Genomic DNA, 22,352 nt, shown 5'->3' with positions numbered 1-22,352 from the left:
AACTCAAATGCTGAGAACGACTTTCCCCTGAAGCACTCTCAAGTCTTTAAAGTAGCATTGTGATCCTTTGCCACAAGGCCATGGGAGTTGGGGAACTGTAGTGCACTCTTGGGTCAAGCAGGATTGATTTCAGGCAATTTAAAACCCAATATTTCAGTGTCACATAGCCCAACCACTGCTGGCTGAGCTCCAGCTCTAAACTATGATGTATTTCACTTTCGTGTTCTCTCCCTTTTCCTTGCAGAAAACAGTTTGTTCTTGGAACAAACAATTTGGTCATCCAAAATTAGATTCTATTTCTGTATCTGAACATATTCGGGGCCCGGGTGCTGTATACTCCAAACAGATGTCGGGGATCAAACAGAACAGCAGGCCACACAAACATGTTTGCTGTGACAAGCCTCTGCCAAATGACAAATAGTAGGGAGATAAAGATGTATTGTGTAACCTTTGTGTGACGATCGTGCTGACAATACGCGAAAGAATGTAGAGGTTTGGCATTCGGTTTGCATGAGCAGCGTGTGCGGTTTGGCAAGGCGGTCGTTAAATCCATAGGCACGGTTTTTTTCGGCATTTCCCCCACGCCGCCATGTTCTTCTGAGCTGAAATTTCCTGGAAATTCCATGAGTGTACAAATTCCAAAACTTGACTTACATGAATAAAAGAAAGGATGCATCAGCCAAATGAAGCAGCACACAATTTGTGATTGGAGAAACTGGTCTGTGACCTGCTCTCTAAGGCTGAGTTGTGACCAACATTATTACTGTGTCAAAAAATGCAGCCTCAGGGCATCTTTGTGGTTGAGTGGTTAGGATGCCTACCATACTGTATAACTGCAAAGTTTCCAGTTTGATTCTGACTCAAGAACCTCTCTCTGTATCTACACTGTCACTGTCCAATAAAGACAAATTGCCAAATGATGACATACTCCTAAAGTGACTGTATGTAACTTTTAATGTGTCATTTTTTATCTGATGATTATACATGACATGTAACAGCAAATGAGCCTAACAGTAAAAAGAACACTGTTTCTACATAGTTTTTATTATATGTAGTTTTTATTAATGCCTTGGCATGGGTCCGATTTTTCCCCGCAAAGTCACAAAATGATTTACCACAGGTAGACTAGGCTACACATTCTGATGGGTCACAGATTTTGGTGTAACATCGGAAAAGTCTGTGTCGTTGTATCTAGCTAGGTATAGGGTAGCGGGAGATTTCTTTTTGTGGGCCTAATTGTATTTTAATTTAACTTTAGAAGTTTGATGGGCGAAACCGAGTCAACTTCATTTAGGCTTTCAACAGATTTCAACAGAGGCGATCCAAAAACGTCCCAGAATTGGCCCATCAGGCATGTAATACGTCTATTTTATTCATAAAATATCTTTACAATGCGCGATGTGGTTGTACGCCAGTAGCTAACATCAAATCACGTCCCCCTTTCATTTAGCGTGGGCGTTTTATTCCTTTTGGTTCATGTTTGTGTTGGCCTATTTTCTTGTCCCTGTGTATCTTAAAACATCCCTTACGATGCATCTGTAATGTATTCTCTTATTGTAAATGAATGATTTTCTGTCTGAGCAAATTATTCGTCGCGACTGTATGACTTCCCAGTAACGCTAACTCTGTAATTTATATTGGGCAATACAGCAATGTAAAGAAAAGACCTTTACGACAGCAGGTGTGGTAAACACACTACCGCTTTTGTCCAAAGCGGCTGCTAGAATCATCACAAACTGAAAGTTATACAGTGGCTTGAGAAAGTCAACACACCCATGCTAAAGTTGATTAAAAAAGAGGGATAAAAAACATCTTTTGGAAATTGATCTTAATGTCTTAATTCAAACAATGTAGGAAAACCCAACCTTTTAAGGACACCAATTTTCTTTGTGAATGAGTAATGTACTGTAAATAAACAACTGTTCTTAAAATGCAGGGGGCATAAGTATACACCCCCCTATGTTAAATTCCCATAGCGGCAGGCACATGGATCAGGATACTATGCATCCTGACAAAGTTCCTTTGGCCTTTGGAATTAAAATAGCCCCCCCCACATCATCACATACCCTTCACCATACATAGAGATGGGTATGGGGTCCTTTCCATAAAATAATCTCTCAATGCAAATCAAACCAGCTATTAAGATAACTGGAATAACATCATGCCAATCTCTAGGTATGGTGAAGGGTGTGTGATGATGTGTGGGGGGGGGTACTTTAATTCCAAGGGAACTTTATCAGGATGCATAGTATCCTGGATCCATGAAATATCCATTTAACTTTTCTTTTGTCAATTTTCTGGAAATTTGGTTAGGATTACCATTACATTTCAACGGAAACTTGACTCATTACTCAAACTGTTATGTGTCTTAACCTGTACAGTAGGCCGTATAAAATAGGCCTGTACCTGCAGCAACATGTCGACACAACTGCAAGGGACTATATTGGGTCTGATGCCCGCTTACACCTCAGAGACTTGGCTTCTACTTTGAAGGTTATGTGAGTGAACACATGACACAAGATATCCTGACTTCTGTTACTGAAACAGCCTCCGACCAAACGTGACGAAAAGTAAACTGACATATGAGTGTATTAAACTATTGCATGCAGAAAGACACCTGTGTGAGAGTTTGTAAGTGCGTGTTTGTGTGTGTGTGCGCGCTGGCTGGTACCTGATATCTAGCATGAATCTGATAAACCATTAATGACCAAACCAGATGGAAGCAATATATATCCTACCTCTGTGAGAGCTACAGGAGCATGCAAATGCATGCCTGTGTGACACACTTTTTCTATTTTTTTTCTTTTTTTTTGCCCTGTAGCAGTATGTGTGAGATAAGAAGCACCCGAACCAGACAAAGTCTGAGACAAAGCCACACACTCACCGTCTCCACGGAGTGTGATTTTAGGTTAGTTTGGTGTGCAGCCGTCACGGCGAGGCCTGGTCTCGCCCCGTACACTCAGCGCTGTCTGACACACGCATGCAGCCCAGGGGCTGATTACCTGACATACATACATGACATCATCGGCTTGTAATCAAATCCATATGTCTCCTTCCCTTTTCCCCTTCGCTTGGCCTGTCTCTATCTCTCGCTGGAATTCTTTCTCTCGCTCTCTCTCTTTTTATCCACCCAGGACTGTGTCTCCACATTCCTATATCTGCTTGTTTTTCTTTCATCCTTTCTTAACCCTTCTGTCTCTTTCCTTCACAGACTTGCTCCGTCTTTGTCCACCACCTCTGTTTTTTTTTCTTGTTTCTGATCTCAGCCTGTGCCTCAGCGTGGGCTTCACTGTTAAAGTGGAACGTGATTTTGATTGCCAGTCTGAAAACCCTCGTGCGGACGTTTGCTGGCCTTTTAGGGACAAAAGTCGGTTTTCACGGCCAGTTGCTAGCTGAAGACCTTCTTTTTCGTTGTTGCGATGACATGTTGTAGAGTCCAAAAAGTTGTTATTGCCTGTCAGAGGTTGATATGATTCATCTGTCTTTGTGTTCTCCCTCTTTAACCGGCATTCTCTCTTTTTTTTTCTTGTATTGTCTCCAGGATTTTGTCTAGTTTTCATGCATGAGTCTGTGAACAAGGTGTGTGTGCAAGCATGTATGTTTGTGTCTGTTCCCTGTAGGGAAGGGGGGGGGGGGGTGGCCTTAACCTCTCACCCCCTCTTTCTGCCAGCTGTAACCCCGGGGGAGGTTTGTAGCAATAAAGCCAAGCTTGCTACCCTCTACCAGTAAAAAAAAAAAAAAAAAGATTGTTCTACTCCAGATTCTTGTCCCTCACAAAAAGTTTCTATATTTACCTTCGGCCGAAGACTTTTTTGGGCAGCAACTACTATTTTTTGACAGAAAGAAATCTTTTCTGTTGAGTCTGAAGGTCTGTACCTGTCTCCATTACTCACTGTCACTGTTATATAACTGGGATTTTGCAGTCTCATGCAACCTCAAGAGACCCACAGAGTGTTTCTCGTTGTGGACTTACACTCCCGGTCTTTGTTTGTTTATACCATTACACCTACAGAAATTTGTGAAATCTACCTTAAGAATGCCAGTACACCCTTGTTTACATAAGTTGAATAATTAAGACAAACTGTTCTGTTGTGATGGAGGCACAGCAAAAAACAACATGTCATCCCACCATGGAGGGATTTAAGATTATTATGCAGGAATCAATCTTGCTGCAGGTAGACAGGCTGTAATTTACAAACTAACAACAGCTATTGCCTAACAAAGGATCACACATGTAGTAAGAAAGTAAGAGTGTGTGTGTGTGTGTGTGTGTGTGTGTGTCTGCTGCCTTAAATTGGTACAGCTGATAACCATTAACCCTCCAGCACTTTGGACTTTGATGTAAATCGCAAACACTTTAGGAGGATGTTCCGACCGCTGCTTGGAAAGACGTGGTGGATCAACCACCACGTACAGTACGGCAAGATCTTAAGCATCAGCTGGCTGTACATGAAGCCTCATAGATTGACCGATTGTATTTGTATGTACTGCCCCCCTACCGGTCGAGGCAGGTGACCGCCCACCCTGAGCCACGGTTCTGCTCGAGGTTTCTGCCTCCTAAAAGGAAGTTTTTCTCTCGCTGTTGGTGGGAACTGTTGGGTTTCTGTAAATAACATCCCAGAGTACGGTCTAGACCTGCTCTTTTATGGAAAGTGCAGTGAGATAACTGTTGTTGTGATTTAGCGCTGTATAAATAAAGTTGAATTGAAATTGAATATACTGTACATCTAATTTGCATTTGCCAATTAGTTTGGAAGGAAACATAACAAGGACCAATTGGATATGTTAATATGCGTATCTATCGTATCTATCTTTAGTACTACATAAACGTCATTCTAGACTCTTTCACTCCATCAGTCTCAGCGCCTGACATTTCCTCATAATTTTCTCCCATTTCCTTAATTGCAAAATATTGAACAAAAGACATTTATTTCAGACAGGATCTCAGTATCCCGGTAAGAGAGACTACTATTTGCTTAATATTCTTTCAGACTTTCCTTCATTCTCTAGACATTTGATATGATTTAAACTTAGCAATGACATTGGACCCTCCAAACCCCATCCCCGTTATGTTCCTAATGTGTTCATTTTCAAATTACCTGGATATTTATGTAACACCAGAGGGTTACTAGTTACTGCTACAATAAATACGTTAAAGATCAGCCTCACACTAATATGTGGATATATTTTTATTTTATTGAATCACAATTTTCATGTTTCCAAATTAGCTGAGCTCTAATCGTTCCCCCCCTGAAGACTACTTAAGTACCCCCTGGAGTTCAAGTACCCCTGGTTGAGAATCACTACCCTACAGCATCTATTAAAGTAATTTCAGCTTTAGAGCCAGACTCTAAAGCTATTAAACCTCCACAAGTACATGTTGGTGATTCCATCAGGCTTCGCACCCAACTCTAACAATGACAATCTTGTAACCTGGCAGCAAATTCACAGGAAGAAGGGAAGTGATATACACACATACACACACTGATGTGTCCAGCTGTCAGGTGAGCAGGGCGGATCTGCCCCCAGAGACTCTTTGATGCTTTCCTGATGGATTAGCATTGATCTCAAAGACTCTGCGGGGGCGAACAAGAGCGGCTGTCTAATCCGATTTCAAGAAGCTTTCTCAACTTGTCAAGTCATAAAAGCCTGAAATGTTCCCTGCCATTTTAGATCTATTCAACTACCTGTTAACTATACTATTTGGAGCTATAAAAGCTGTGTTTTTCCATTCATATCATGAACGAACACAGCCTTACCTCGGTCCTAATCAGCCTCTCAGCCTGCACAAAAACAAAGGTTGGATTTACTCAGTTAAAGACTTCAAAGTCTTCAGTGGTGAGGCTGTGATTAAAGGGGGTGGGGGTGTGTGTGTGTGTGGGGGGGGGGGGGGCTTAAATATCTAAATGCTGGTTCAGGCTGGAAAAATTGCAGTGTGACCACCATCCAAAGGAGCAAAAAGAGTATTTTATTTAAATTCAGTGTAATTGAAGTACACTACAGCTTATTTCTCTGAGCTGAACTAGTATTCCGTTTAACTACTCTTTCCAACAAATGTTCATAATTTTTGCAAGTGAACAAACTTCTATTGAATTTCCACCATGAGTGCCGCTGTGTATCCGACTCCTACTTAGTTATCCGCCTCATTTATTCATCCTCTGATTTATCTACAAACACTGTCCAGCATCTTTAAACACAGGAAATGGGTTTCCTAATCTAGTCATACTTTCACAACTGCATTAATGGAAAAAAGAAGAAAAAAAAATCCAAAAGCTCAGTCCTCTGCGAAATACACTCCACTGATCGGGTCGTCACCACATTGCTATTTCAACACTGGCCTGAGTAAGGGGACAGCTCCCAAGGCTGTCATACACACCAGGGTCAGTCTGAGTCAGAGAAGAGTGTCGATGAGCTGCACAGCTACAAATTGGACATGGAAAAGTAAGCATCATCATGCTATATGAGGGAGCTTTCTGTGTAAAAAAAAAACAAAAAACAACCAGTGTGTAAAATTGTGCCTATGTAGGGTGTTTAGCTGGCCCAGGGGAGTTCTTATTCTTTGGCTTGGCACAGAACGGGGATTTGAAATACTTTTGTTTCTTACATCAGCGGTCGATTTAGTTTTGTTATTGTGTCCCGTTTTCTGGTGCCAACACCTTCTGAGGGAAAACATTCCCCATCTTTATTGTTTTGTAGCCTGTTGCACCAGTTCACCATAAGTTTGATCTGATACTGAGGTGTAAGAAATCTTTATAGTTCACCTGGGAGGTAGTTTGGAATGGTTTAGACATTAAGTGCTGCTGCTAAATTAGGGCTGGGTATTGGTGCTATACACAACCCAGTACCAAGTATTATCAAAACTTTTCCAGTCAAACAATACCTGCATTTGATCCTTTTTATACCTAGATTATTTTTTTTAAATATCTGTATGGTTTTTCTCGCAGGCAATTACCACATGCATTCTGGGATTTAATGCGACGTGTCATTGGCCAACTACCGCGGCAGCTACAACCCATACAATCTGTGGTGTGGTACAGTCTAGCGCAGTGTATTTGCTGATGTATTTGTATGGTTCCGCATGCCGAGTTGCTAGAAAAGAAGAGAAGTAGAAAAGAAAAAAACGGTATCAAATGAAGTACTCGATTGGTATTGGTATCACTTTAAGGGTACTGGTATTGGTACTGGGATCATAATTTTTTAACTGATACTCAGCCCTACTGCTAACCAAGGCAACAGTAACTAGCACTGACATGTTGCCTCTAGGCTACTTTAAGCAGCTGACTGATGCTTATAATCCAGCATTGAATTTAACTTTGATTATATTTTCTACTTATACTTACTTAAGATAAGGTCAGATATGGTCAGAAATGCCGGTGTGCTATTGCATTAGAAATCAGTTATTCTCAAATTCACATTGAAAGGTTCAGTACAGAACTTTTACTTAAAATGGCAACCCTTTGGGACATATTTTGAGAATCTTAAAGCACTGCCTGAAGTACGAGACACCTTTTATTGTTATTCTTCTTGGACTTGTTTTGTAAGTAGGTTTAAGGTAATTTTGATGCATAGCTTTGAGAATGGTTTTTTTTTTTAGAATTTTTTTTTAGTTTCCATTTATTCATTTATTATTATTTTCTTTTTTTGGTGGTGGTGTGAACGCACTGCCAACTGCCAAGAGTGGTATGGGAAGGGTGGGTGTGGGTAACCTTGTTCCTGTTTATTAGAAAAGAAAAACTGAAGGGAAATGTATTGTTTGACATATGTAACCTGTATTGTAAACTTCCATCAATTAAAAAAAAAGAAAAAGAAATGAGTTATTCTTAATTTATCTTAAGTCTGTCGGTCCTTTCTGTCTGTGCCACGCCCACCGCAGTCTCTCTGTGTGAGGACACACCCCATGAGAAAAACTCGCCAGATGTCCTCATTGGTCATCCGAACCGTCTCGTAACACTTTGGTTCTGTTGACTCTCAGAGAAGAGCAAGACCTCAGATGACACACATCGTTTTTCAGAAATAATGGCTCACATGTGAGGGGATTAGAGCGATTAGAAAGAAACGACAGGTGATCTATTACATTTACTGGTGAAACGCTATCAGATTACAGCAAATAAAATGTTCTTGCAACACTATTGGCTACATGACACCAACCCTCATTCCTGAATACCCAACAACCCATATGACTGTTACATAAAGTTCATACTGCATGAGTGTGACGCCACCTGTGGTTGAACGACATGTTTTAAGTTTTGGGTAGTGGACTTTTTTTTAATACGAGAAATACAAAAAAACTGTGCACATATCTCTAGGCATCCACAAATTTTAGTAAATTTGTTTTAAGGAAGTCTTCTCATTCTCATCTTCCCGTCTGTTCTTACTTTTCCTCCCTCTCGTCCAACTTCCCTGCTTTTCTCTAAGCCGTTCCATCACAACCAGCCAGCTGCTGGCTCACCCCGGATCCCCCCCCCCCCCCCCCCTTGCTTACCTCTTTGTGTTCTGGAGAAAATGTGAATGATAGTGATTGGGGATGAGGGGTGTGACGCTGGAATTTACTTAAGCGAGCCAGACCTGTGATGGACTATTGGTCTGTGTGTAATCTATGTCTGCGGGTGCGTTAGGGTGACATCACTCCCCACCTAGAGTGCTCACAGGAGATGAGACCTTGGCTGAGTGGCGGTTTGGGATCCTGCATTCTATTGTCTGCTCACTTCCTATCAAGGCACACAGCTTTTTTATTATCCCAGTTACTTGGCAACTGGCCTGAAATTGTCTCTGACTCTGAATTAAAGTGAGAAGAAGCAGACTAAGGCTCATAACGCTCAGCCACCACATCACTGCTTCAATTTCTCATGGATGGTGCATGTCATCCTAACATCTGTATTGGTTTTCTCAGCATTGTCATTCCTATGAGAGACATGTTTTTCTTGGCAGTGTGTCATCCTTTTGTTTCCCGTTGGTTGTTCAGTCAGGAGAAGGGTGTCACATTTAATATAATTTAGATGTTGATGGATGCAATGAATGTGCCATGAGGCAACTTATTAGCTGTTTTCCGTGTAATGCATAGATTTGGTATCTTTTTTAATAAGTGGAAAGCACATACATTTACAATTCCACATCCACATATGTTCACTGAAGCCGGTAAACGGATATATTTTCTACATGTTGTTATGTTCACCTTTCACCCTGCAACTGGTTCAAACAGGTCAGATCTGCTCACTTTTGGTGCTGCTTGAACCATGACTTTATGCCATGCCCGTCCATAAAATCTAAAACCTCTAAGGGAAGTAAAGGAGGGAGCATGTTAGGGATACTGAGGTAAAGTGCAGCCCTGGTGTTTTTTGCGACTCTTGGCTGCATTAGGTTCCTCATGGCAGAAAACACTTATAATGTTGATGAAGTGCACCGGTGGGAAGCCTCAGTGCATGTCGAGGGGCTGCCTGAAAGGCTCGGATCAGCAGTGTTATTAATGAAAGGCCTGAATGTTGGATTTTAGCCCGTCTCTATTCTGGGTGATGTCACCGCCTGGACAGACACGACTAGTCTCACCTCAGTGACTGAACACAACAGATGGCTCACATCTGGACGGATTCCAGAAAGGCATTTTACCACTGAGGGTTAGAAGGTTTAGCTTTGTCCACTGACTTCCAGTGTTGATGAGGACTGATGAGGATTCTTTTTTGGGTGCAATTAGCTCTAGAAGGATGCAGAGCCTTGAGAGGTTTAACAAGATATTTTAAAAAGATGTGAAAATATCTGTTGGTGAAGCTGCATGGATCTTTACATACTCTTCTGTCCTCTTGGTTTTTACATAATTATCCAATCAAGTGTTTTGTGACTGCTAAAGTTGAATTATTTAGCTTTTCCATGAGATTTAGTGAGGATAAGTTTGACGTGCAACGTCTTCTCATACAAGCTACCTTTCAAACTTCTGTTAATTATGTTTTTAAACAGCTATTTTTAAAAGGAAGGATTATAATTGTATTGTGCTTCTAAAAATTGCCCAACATTTTGGCTCCCAAAGGCACCAAAGCCCTTGAGTTAGTGGAGCCTGATGGGAAAAAAAGACTCTGTTTTGGAGAATATATTTGTCTTTTGGCTCAATTAAATGCCCAATCACTTTTTCATTTGATCCTTAGAACTGCATTTAATCTAGCAAGAGAAAAGCTTCCATTTTAAAATGTAATATAAAAAATGTGGATGCCGTGCAGTCATTCTGACACGATGCCGAGGCTAAACAGAGCAAAAGAATAGCTGCTAAATCAGATTTTTATGATATCTTGGGTTGAGGATAAAACTAGCTGTAATATACGGCTTCTCAAAATGTGAGCTCATAATTTGTTTGAAAAAAAAAAAAAAATCAGTGTGCCTTAGGAATGAGCTCATGCTATACTTACATTAAATTAGAGAGATCCAGGCATAGCATTTATTCTCTCTTGTGTTTGCTCTTTGTCCAGACCGCAGATACTGTACCTCCCTCCTTGGCAGGCTCAAACTTTACAAGAACACTTAAATTATTGGATGCTTTTAAACACATTAAAGGTGATACGAGGAGATATGCTCTGCTTCGGCACTGGGACACTGTCATACCTATGGGCTGATAATAAATACAAACCAAATAAATGTAAATGGACTGTTCTTACATAGCGCTTTTCTAGTCTTAACGACTAACCAGTCGAAATACTAGTGTCTTTCTGAAGGAACAAGATAAGTTACCTAGCTGTGTTCATACAGGTGACTAGACCAAAGACACCAGAACACATAAAGCATAAAACATACAACGTCCGTCTTGGCTCTTTTCTCTTTGCAGAAGCCTCGAAAGGGTACAGAATCCAACCTTACTTGTCTCCTTGCTGACATGGATACTTCCCCTTTCTTCCACTCCACTAAACCATGAGAGGCTACTGAAACTGGATAGACCCTTTTAAACCATTTTTCCACCGTTTAGTCATACTACCCACCCGCCCTTCCCCACCTCTGCCACTGCCAGGAGGATTTTCTCGGTTTCAAGCCCAAAAACATTTGTCCCGAGATATCAGCCCCTGGACTTTGACAAAAGTGGGATTTCATCAGTTGAATCTTTTATGGTGTCGAGCACAAGCAATCTTAAATCCCGCTCTGACCCCATCAAAATATAATCTACCAGACTTCTGTATCCTTTAGTGTTACGAGGGAATCAATCTAAATGCAAGCCGTCCATGGCTCACTGAGGCTGCAGCTTCTCACCAGGTCAAAACGACATCAGGATAGGAGATTTTGGAGCAAAACTAAGTTGACTGCCTAATTTGACTTTGGAAAAAAATATAGTGTAATTGAGGTTTTGGGTTCGGATTAAAAAGACCGCTGGTCCAGGACCAGGTTCAGAGTTTTGGGTGGAGGAAGCGGTATGTTTGTTTTGCTGTTATGACACTGCAGCTCAAAAAGTGTATTCAACATTTTGGGGTCATGAATACAACACATAATCATTAAGCTTGGCACTGGTCTTGTCTCCTGCCATAAAAGGTCTTTTGAAAAAAGGCTTTTGCAGAGGCTTGGTGGGATTGTAAAAGAGTCAACTGTTAAACATTGCTTCCTCATTCTTTTATAAAAATATTTCTCACGACATACAGTACATAAAGATTAAGTTTTAATCATTTCCTGAAAGTATTTAAAAAACATTCATTACTATTGAGGGAAAAGGTGTGTCTGAAAGGATAATGTTTACCCTCGCATGTCAGCCCTGAAACAGACCAGTGCCAGCTATTCTGCAGTCTCATAACCTTACAGGAAAACCTTCTAATCAATCATATCCAGCTCCATGCTTACAATCTGGGCGGAGGGAATTTAAAACCTGACCGTAGCTCTGGTTTCCTGCTGGTCTGAGAGTCTTGTCAAAGCCCAGGATGCACTGCGGCAGGGTGGTCCCTCTGACAGCTCTCTATTGTTCCCTGCCAAACAGTCAAACCCCAAAGTTTTAAATTTGGGTTTCCATATCGCATCTTGACACCACCTTAGGTCCTCTCATAAAGCCTTGAGATTTTTCTCACCCCCCGCAATAACCATAAACGTATTTCTTGCTCTCTCTTTCTCAATATTTCTCTTGCTTTTACATGTCAGGTCCCATATTGTATTTCCCAGGTTCATACATAAATTTTGACTTTTCAAAAGACAATGTTTACAAGCCCCCCGCTACCCCCCATACCCCCCATTGTATTTACCCTCTGTCTGAAACGCCCCGCTTTAGCTCCTGTCTCTTTAATACCCCCTACTGAAAATACACAGTCTGCTCTGATTGGTCAGCATTTCTGGGTCTGTCCCATCTACGCCGCCAGCGTCCCTGCTCCATCATTGCTGCCGGGGAATGACTGTAACAGCATTGTAACAGCACTTTCTACCTATGAATTTATATATATCTATATATATATATATAGATATATATATATATATATATATATACAGTATATGGTATATTTGTGAGATCACAACTTTACAGAAGTCCTGACTGCTGGAACCATTTCTGAATGCAGGCTTTGTGCATTTCTCTGTGGAATGAGCGTTTTGATGCCTTAACAGTATTTATGTAGCACCTCAACTTGCTTTATAGTAAAAGAGACATGGAAATCTCACTTTTTACAATATGGGACCTTTAAATTCCTTTGAATGTTGCTTGAATACTCCCTTAGCAAACTGTTTTTCACAAGTAACCAAAAACAGTAACTTTGTTTTTCAGACCAACTTTGTCAAGGAAAAGTAAATTAAAGCCTGCTTTCTATAAAAATCCCTAATCAACAGTTACCACCTCCAAATCAGGTGCATCGTAACAACCTGAGAAAGTTACAAGAGCTATTTTCAATTTTTACACATATCCCATAAAACTCCTGCAGAGACAATGACTCAAGAACACGCGTTTTTTTAATGGATAACAAACCATACATCTAACAATATCTTATACAGCTAAGAAACTCGTTTCTATCTTCATCCCCTGCGTGTTCATACCCAACATTTTCGACTTGAAACTTTGTTAAGGTTGTGTTGTTGTACCCTGGAGTTATCAGCTGAGTTTAAGATGAGGTGAAAAAGCACCGACATGGGAACCGACATGGGAGAGTGAAAGCAACAATGGCGGCATAAATCACTTAGGCTGCTACCGCTTGACAGGGCGCTATTATTTGCTGCCTTGCTAACACAGCAAGTTGTCATTCATCAACATGAGTGGCGTGGGGGTGGAGGAGGAGGATGTGTAAAGGTCCATAAATGTGAGGGAGGACCTAAGCGTAATTTGTACGTAAAATGGACGCTGTTTTGATGTACGAAAAACGTCGTGTTGACAGCGTCTCATTTCCCCTGACTCATTTCCTGGTTATACTTCTTCGTAAACAACATGAAATCAAGGAGAGGGTTAACTTTTCCTGCTGCAGATTACCCATCATGGTCAGAAAGCCCAGGGGAGCCATTTTGTTTCTCTCACTATGTCTCTAGAGTTGCTACTTTCTCTGAAGCTAATCGCCATCACTTCTCCCTCGCTCTACCACACACTCCCCACACACACACATGCCGGCTCGACGCGCACACCAGCGCACAAGTACAAACTTCAGGCCATTTACGTAGATTATGTCGAAAGCTCTGCGTTGAGCCTCCGCACAACCATAAATCAAGCTTCATAGGCCATCGTTTTCATAGTGTAATGTAGTTACTGATTGGTGATATAATGTATTTATTATAGCATTTAAACTTCTATAACTGCTTCTTTGCTCTCCCTGACCACTGATAAATTCCAGGCAATGCGGCTGAAAGCCCTGGTAGAGAAAATAATTGAAAGATTTGAGCATATACTGTAAAATAAATGTTTTTATAACATTTATATCACATTTAAGAAATTAGTGTAATCATGCTGCATATCATTACATATGATAATACTATGGGAATACTTTTACCAATCATCCATTACCTGTTACCCAAATGCATTAATAAATAACTATATATGTCCTGCTTACAACTATGTCATATGTGAAAAACAAAGTGATTTCAAAACACTAAATGCCTGTTTTAATGTCTTGTATTTCCATCATGTTAATGGCCTGCTACAGCACAACAGCATCTCTTTGTTGAAAAGAAAAGAGCAGAAATGTCATCACATTAATTCCCTCTCCCTGTTTGTACAATTCATCGCGGCCACGTCCAGATAGCCCATTCCATCACAATGGGACGTTTGAGTTGGCAGATCCAGGCAGGCTCTTTCCTCCCTCCATATTTCACTCACTATCTCGACACCGAGTTGGCCGGGAGCACAGGCACAGACTCATTGTTCAGACACTGCAGCTGCCAGCTACGAGGACGTAATGTGCGAGTTTGCTGTCGCTTCCTTCCAGCCTGACAGGACAGGAGGGTAAAATGGCTTCCTTTTGCCATGTTTTGCCAAGCTGTAACTCAAGAAGGCGTCTGCTAGAACCAATGTGAGAAGAAGGTAAATCAGAGAGATTAGGTAAATGTATCCTCTGCAATGTCAACTTTACATGGCATTCGTTGGATTTTCTCTGTTGCCTGTTACAATTTGAGTCTGGCCATCATTCGCTGTCTCCAGCTCTGGCAGAGGCCACCAACGGTTCACGGCAAGCAATAGAAATGTCATTTTAGCCCTGTATTAGCTGCATTTTTCCTCCTTGACCCCCGGCTCTCCTCCCTCGGTGCTATTTCCTTTCACAAATAGAAGATTAGCTCATGCATCACTCTGCAGATTCCCAGTCACCAGAATCATTTGTCAAGCTCTGTCCAGTTGACCATTCAGTTGTTTCTGCTTTTTTGGAAGTTACAACTGAGTTGTCAAAATGCTCTAAGAACACTGTGGATCTATTCGACTGAAACATATTACCTGTGTATTTAAACTCAAGGCCATGCCGTCTTGCTTTCACAAATCCACTTCTCTTTATGTGCATGCCTCTAATTGTCCCTGTTTGATTGAAATAAGACCTTTACAGAGACGCCATTGAGTCTGTCAATCCAGGCTATTACCCCTTTAAAGGAGAAACGCACCCTAACATAAATACTGGGTAGAAAAAAAACCTTTTTCCACAAGGTGAATGCAGAAAATGAGCCTTCATGTGGTAAGACACCTTCTGCACTCATCTCACTTCAAAACGAGAAGCTGATTTAATAGATTCCTTCAAATTAATCCCCACTTACTTAACAAAATCAGTAAAAAAAGACCTGAACCATAAAACGCATTTTGTCTCCTTTTCTCACACAACAGCACTTAAGTTCTATTTTAAGGTTTTCTCCTGTTCTAAGTTGGAAAAAGTAGAAGCAAGTCTTGCGTCTTTGTGGTCGGTGAGGTCTAATCGCTGCATTCTGTCAGGGAGATGTAATCACATTACGCCATGCAATGACGACTCTCTGGGGCTAATTACCACCTAGTTTGCAATTGTAGGTTGAGTAATACTTTGACAGTCTCTCACACACACTTTAAGGTAAGGGTATTCACATAAAAAATAAGTTTTCATGTGAGTGGTATTTGTTTTAAGTTTCGGCCTTTAACATCTTTCCATGCACCAGCACATCTGCAGTGCAGAGTTTGTTCTGCATCTTATCTCTATATCTTTAAAAAAAATTGACCTTCATATTTTGTCCATGAGAAAACTCCCCAGTAATACAAACACAAACCTCCAAATTTCGAATTTTGCTCAAAGGCACACCAAAATCACATGTTTGTGATTTTCTTTTTCCAAAACAGACGTCAGATCCAAAATACAAAGCTGTGAACTCACTTCTTTCACACCCTCATTTTCTTTTAAAATCATTAAACCTTTATTTCTCTGATCATGCAAATGTTGCATGCTCTGCTTAAAGAGAAAGCTTTCTGACACTATATTTTCTTACATACTGTTATTTTGAAAGCTTTGTCAATTTTCTACATATCAATTACAACAAAATGAGAAAATTCGGTCTGTTCTCCTTCCAAACATTTCATGAAAGTCCTCCAGACCAAAACCTGTCAAATGCAAGTTTTGTTATTCACTCTTAACATTGATCTTAGACTGAGGAAAAATAGTTTTTTCAATAAATCACTATGCAAACCAAGTGAGTTTATGTATAGAGTTGTGAGGTTCAACAGCTTTTAAGGTTAAAGTGACTAAATGTAACTTTTTAATTTTTCTAAAGCTCTGTCATCTGTCAAGAACTCTATTTTGATATAGTTTTTAGGAAGACCCAGGTCCGATTTTTCTCGCTAAGTCACAGAATGAGTTGCGGCAGGTAGACGGCGCTATAGTAACACATTCTGTAGGTCACAGATTTCTTTGTAACACCGAAAAAGCTCGTGATAGCCAGTCCGAGCAGGAGGATTTCATTCTATAGGCCTAATTTAATTTTACTGTTTTTTTAGAAGTTATCTGTTGTAGTTATGACTGATATTGGGGCAGGACCATCACAGAAAAGAAGGAAATTAAACCAAGAACAGCTAAAAGCTCAAAGGGAAAGTGAAAGACAATGAGTCAACTTCTGCTTCTAATAGATGTAGAGAATTGGGGGATTGTAATTAATTCCAAACCCACCCCGAATTGGCCTTCAACTATGTAATATGTCTATTTCATTCATAAAATAACTTCACAATGCACTATGTGGTTGTACGTCAGGTTTTCCTTTAAAGCCCCTGACACACCAACCAGAATGCCGACCCTCGGTAAAAAAGAGTGGACCAATCAGTCTCCCTGAGTTGGTCAATAACTTACCTCGGAACACACCAAAGCTATGAGACGTAATAGCTATGAGACCATAACAGCAGGCGGCGCTAACATGTATTGTCGGCCAAAAATGAAAACAGGCAGCTGATTGGACGAAGGTGTCACGTGGGTCTGGTTTCACCGGCAATTCAAAGCCAGACTTTCATGGCGGCTTGTTCAGAATACAATCTCATATTTTTCTAAAACCATTTTAAGCGAGAAATAGGCCGTGCAGTTGAATCTGAATCTGTGTTCATTTCCGATCGACAAAGGTCAGTTTAAAAGATTTTCACCAGATTTTGAGAGACACGCTCATCCCGCTCCTCAATTCCAGGTTGGCACTATACCCATCAGATTGGTCATTTGAGTCCAACTACCGGCAGAGCATGTCAGGTCGGCCAAAATGTAGGCCCCTCCGACAGCCCCTCCGACGGCCCCTCCGACGGCCCCTCCGACGGCCCCTCCGACGGCCCCTCCGACGGCCCCTCCAACAGCCCCTCCGACAGCCCCTCCGACAGCCCCTCCAACGGACAACTCCACGGAACACACCGTACAGACTCTTGTCTCTGACCTCGCCAGAATGTCCAGCGGTTGATTATCGGGTCAGTGTGTCAGCGAGTGAGTTACTTTTTCACCAATGACAACTGATAAAATAATCACATGATCCTTATGGAAACTTAAACTGTCATATTCTAAAAACTATTTGCTAACGATTGTCACAAAGGCCAGAACATCACATCATTGCTGGCAACTGAGCCACTTTGATGTCTACAGCCATTAAGTCTTTTCCTTTTGTCTTACCCTTCTCATTCTGGATCTAATCAATCTATAAATTCAGTGTTCGGTTGCATATTTGTAGAGTAAACTAGAAGGCATTCTCATAAAGCTTTACCAAGCAAAGTGCTGAGAGCTCTCAAGCTTCACCAGGAAATTAAGTCCAGCGATGTACTGACGTATTTGGCAGAAAGAGCATAAAGAGGTGGCTGCATGTGTGCTTGGAGGGTGTCGCTGAATGTGTCGTATATGTGTGATTCCTGACCTCAACATGGGGGCATGCTGGTGGGGTTTCAAAGCGTACAACATTTTTGAGTAACGTCACATACAGTAGTCAGAGCGAGGAACAGCTTTCCTTCCCATAAAAGGAAGTTTTTGACACAGAGATTTAAAAAAACACGTGTGTACTTTCCCATCCCAGCATTTAAAAAACAAGATTTACTGTATTTTCCAAAAGGTTTAGAATTTGAAACTGGCCAGACAATTTCTCCTAATGCATATATCATCCTCTAATTTCTTTTATCAAAAGTTTGAATCTGGCTTTGAGCAGGAATGTATGCTATTCACCAGGCTGGAAGCTTTTCAGGAGGAATACAGGTGTGCTTCTCCTCAGTCAGGAAAGACGTAACAGCCTCATCAATCGCGTGTCAGCTACAATTGATGAATGAGGCAGATTTCTGTCTCCTCCCAGCAGTTTTGGGAGTACTGATGATATCTTAACCACGCAAAAGGTGAAGACAGATCCTGCTCATGCATGCAGAGTAATATTAGTATATACAGCAAAACAGCTGCTTGACAACTTCCAAAAACACTAACTTTCTGCAAAGTTCACAATCTGCCTCTAAGGTGAACCTGCACAGACAGGAACAGTGGTAATTAATAACCAGAAATCCCAGATCATAAAAAATCAATGTTCAAAGAACAGGGCAGCTCAGGGTATTAAGCTTCTTAGCGATGGTGAGGACATCGCTGAAGAATTTCGATCTGATCCACATGAGTGATGTCACCACCGCTGCAGTTATGTCAACCAGATGGCATGTAGATGTATTGTGTGCCCTGCAAATCATTAAGAAGAGGAAGGTCATGTAGTGTTACGTTAGCAGCTACTGTGCTTTATATCTACAATAAAAACTCAGTAATAGTGATTATAACTTATTGTGCCAGTAAATTAAGTCAACACACGTTTGTTTCATGTGATCTGCGGGCTGTTTTCTCATCACACAACGTTTCTATGGCAAGTTCACAACTATTGAACTTCCCCATTCAGGCCTTGATGCATTGTGCAAGCATCATGACTAATAAAATACAGAAGATTGTCTTTTGTGGGAAAGTACACACATCTTATTAATGTGAATCATGAAAAGTTGCTGAAATAGAGTGACATCAACGCACACAGACATCTGATTTTAATATTGCACATATTTTTTGGCTGTCGTGAATCCCGGGATCATAATGGCAATAGTAGAGTCAGGTCCTCTCCACTGACCCATCGGTTATCCTAACCTTAAGTTGACGGTTATAAACATCTTATTTATTATTGCCCTGGCCTCTAGTGCTACTGTCAGAAATCTAGGAGTTATTTTTGATGAGGATATATCCTTTAACGCCCATCTAAAACAAACCTCAAGAACTGCATTTTTATGTCTATATATCCAACTATAATAAAAAAGGCAGAGCAAGGGGAGAGTACTTTGGAAGACTGGTGAATGATTTCAGTAATCATCCGATTTGCAAAGCACAAAAGACAAGTCCGTGTTCATGTGTACTTTTGACTTGAGGTTTTGAACCTAACACTTTGTAACATTGCCAAAATTAGGAATATCCTGTCAAAAAAAATGCTGAAAAACTAGTCCATGCATTTGTTACTTCCAGGCTGGACTACTGTAATTCTTTATTATCAGGATGCTCAAATGAGTCCCTGAAGACTCTCCAGGTGATCCAGAATGCTGCAGCACGTGTTCTGAAAAGAACTAAGAAAAGTACAGCCAGACCCGGGAGGGGAGAGTTCTAGCCTGACCAGGCTCCTCTCTTTACCCTGTCTCTCTTAGTTATGCTGTAATAGTTTTAGACTGCTGGGGGACTTCCTTTGACACACTGAGCTCTTCTCTCCTTCATCTTTCCATCTGTGTGCATCCATGTCCCAGAAATGCCTGTTACTAACCTAGCTCTGGGGAATCATTCCCCGGAGTCCTTATGTTCTTTTCCCCCAGCATGTTTCCTTGGATCAGGGAGGCTCCAAAACCATGGTTGCAGCTGTCGCCATGGTCCCGCTACACGTCCTGCGATGCCCTGTTACATCCTGCCACGTCCTGCTGTGCCCTATAACGCCCTGCAGTACCCTGCTATGCCATGAACTACTACAAACTACTATTTTTAGTCACTGTTCGATTATCTTTTACTGTGACTGTTGCCACTGTGCATCTCCCCCCCAACCGGCCCTGTCAGACTCCGCCTACCAAGAGCCTGGGTCTGTCCCAGGTTTCTTCCTAAAAGGGAGTTTTTTCTTGCCACTGTCGCACTGTTGCTTGCTCTGGAGGGAACTAATAGAACTGTTGTTATATTATGATAATATCTAATTATAGAGTGTGGTCTAGACCTACTCTATCTGTAAAGTGTCTCGAGATAACTCTTGAATGAATTGATACTATAAATAAATTGAAAATTCCAAGCACTTTTCACCTTTAGTACTGCAGTTTTTTGGTTTATGATTTGGTGGAAGTGTTTATTATGTGTAGCTGCTAAATCAAACTCAGAAACAACTGGTTTAAACTATCAAAAGAACAAGTCCGCAGCAAAGTGAGACTTCCCATCCCCCAAAAAACCTGGATTCAGTAACACTTTTTGCCTTTCTTCTCCATTTTGTATAAAATGATCCCAGACCAGCTGGCTTGGTAAACACGAGGGTGCTGTGTGCATTTTACTGCCGTTACATCACAGGACTTTTGCGTATCCAAGTTCATGTTTCATGCCTCCTGCTATCATCTGGACACATCAGCATGTGAAGTTGCCTAGTGGAGCTTTAAATGATAAAGATAGCAGAAGGCTCATGTTTCCATGCAGTCTCTCTGGGTTCAATGCTTCACATCACAACATTAGCTGAACTCGTCACACTAACATCAGTCAGTCTGTTCCGAAATGAGCGGGGGATTTAAGTTTTGTTATGCTATGCATGAAATCAGAGGATGCAGATGGTCATAAAATTAATTTCTCTGCAAAAGAACAAATGCGAGCAAAATGCCTGCCGTGGCGTAGCCGAATGCAGCACGTGTGTATGTCTGTGCGCTGAAGTCATGTTCAAAGTTCCATCTGTTGATGGTTAGGATGCCGTTCTCGCTCTCACACCCCTGCTGCTTTTGCACTACCCAGTGCGCGATGAGGTCATCACTCATGGACAGCAATTTGATCGCCAATTAATCAGAGGGGAGCCAGGTTCGTCCCCAACCCCTGCCTGGATTTACATGCTTTTTAGGGCTTCCAGGAAGATGGTCTGTCCACAGTCAGAGGCATCCTGCTATGATAAAAGGTCGGAAAAAAAGGCAGTAGGAGATGAGAACTTTATATATGTACGGCACGAGTGTGTGTGCTTTTAAAGAGGGTGAAGGGTTTTCCCCATTCCCAAATCCTACAGGACATTAGCCCAGGATGTAATCAAAACTTCTCAGGATGCGTTAAAGGAAATGATTACATCCAGGCAAAAGGCATCACACAACAATGCATTAACGAAAATGTGCCTCTCATATTATACATGTTGAGCAGCGGCAGCCTGTTTGAAAACATAGAGAACTGTTTCAGCTTTCCTCAAAACAAGTGATAAGTGGCTTTTCCTTTTAGCAGTCAAAGCAATTTGGGAGTTTGTAGTTTTTCTAGCCCTCTGTAATAATGTTTTGAAAAGGAGTGCAGAGCAGAACAGAAGTCACTGAACAAACTCTGGGTTTTGTGCTTGGGCGAAGGACAAGATGTTGTATACTCAAGCCCCTCAGGGATTGGCTGGTTCTTACTGCTCGAGTCTTGATGACATGTCCGAAATATATCTTCTTTTCCACTGGAAGTTTGTAACAGCACAAAGGACGTTTTATTGGCTGCTGGACTGCAAGTTTTAAAAGATAATATTTCAGCTTGGGTCTGATATTGTTGTGTTTGACCTCATTTTCAGCAATTATAATAACACTGTACTCTCTTAAGTATTGGTTGGGATCTGGGAATACGGGGACATCACTTACACTGATTCAAACTTTATCACAACTAGTAGAAATGATTGCCAATTTGGCAAAAAATACACCCTAATTATGATAAATATCAAGCAAACTGAACAACCACTGTTCCATTTCTGATATGAATGCTGCTTGGGCCTTCATTTATGAACCCTCACATGGACTCGCATTCATGTGCATACACTTACAGCAATACTGTATAGTGGAAAATATAATGTCTCATGTGAGGATTGTCTGGATAAACAATTTAGGTAGAGAATGAGGAAGAGGAAACCTCCAAACAAACTTTTACCCAAAAACTTTACACATGACACGCACGCCCGTATCTGTAACAGAGTACTCCGCTACATAGACCAGGCTGGATCCAACCGCTGAGGACAGATGACAATAGCAGATGCTGAACACCCCCCCCACACACACACACAAATGTGTACTTGCTTCTGTACATTTACTCTCTCTGAAATCCAAGCCTGAAAATATCCACCCTCATCAACTATTTCCATGGTAATCTGGCATCTTGTTGAACATGCAGTGTGATTGATGCTTTTCAGAGCCATTAGGTAAGTTTTTCTTTTCTTTCTTTTTTGTTCTCCTTTTACTTTTCTAAATCTTTCGCCTTTTCTCACGCGGCAATTAGCTCGACCCTGGACAGAGGCCTATTTTTCATGGCGGCCTGTCC

The 22,352-nt window shown here is 41.2% G+C and overlaps 1 protein-coding gene and 1 long non-coding RNA gene across 5 annotated transcripts in view; one reads left to right on the top strand and one right to left on the bottom strand.

The window, feature by feature from the left end:
• filip1l (filamin A interacting protein 1-like) overlaps positions 1 to 22,352 on the bottom strand; it is a 77,260-nt gene that overhangs the window by 18,896 nt on the left and 36,012 nt on the right. The window lies entirely within an intron of this gene.
• LOC116673925 (uncharacterized) lies at positions 7,109 to 21,568 on the top strand. The gene is made up of 3 exons (XR_004327919.1): positions 7,109 to 7,178; positions 19,212 to 19,216; positions 21,557 to 21,568. It is a non-coding gene; the product is annotated as an uncharacterized LOC116673925 (long non-coding RNA).

The sequence above is a fragment of the Etheostoma spectabile genome, chromosome 24 (genome assembly GCF_008692095.1).
Source record: "Etheostoma spectabile isolate EspeVRDwgs_2016 chromosome 24, UIUC_Espe_1.0, whole genome shotgun sequence".
NCBI lineage: Eukaryota > Metazoa > Chordata > Actinopteri > Perciformes > Percidae > Etheostoma > Etheostoma spectabile.
This window is presented reverse-complemented; position numbering and strand designations above follow the sequence as displayed.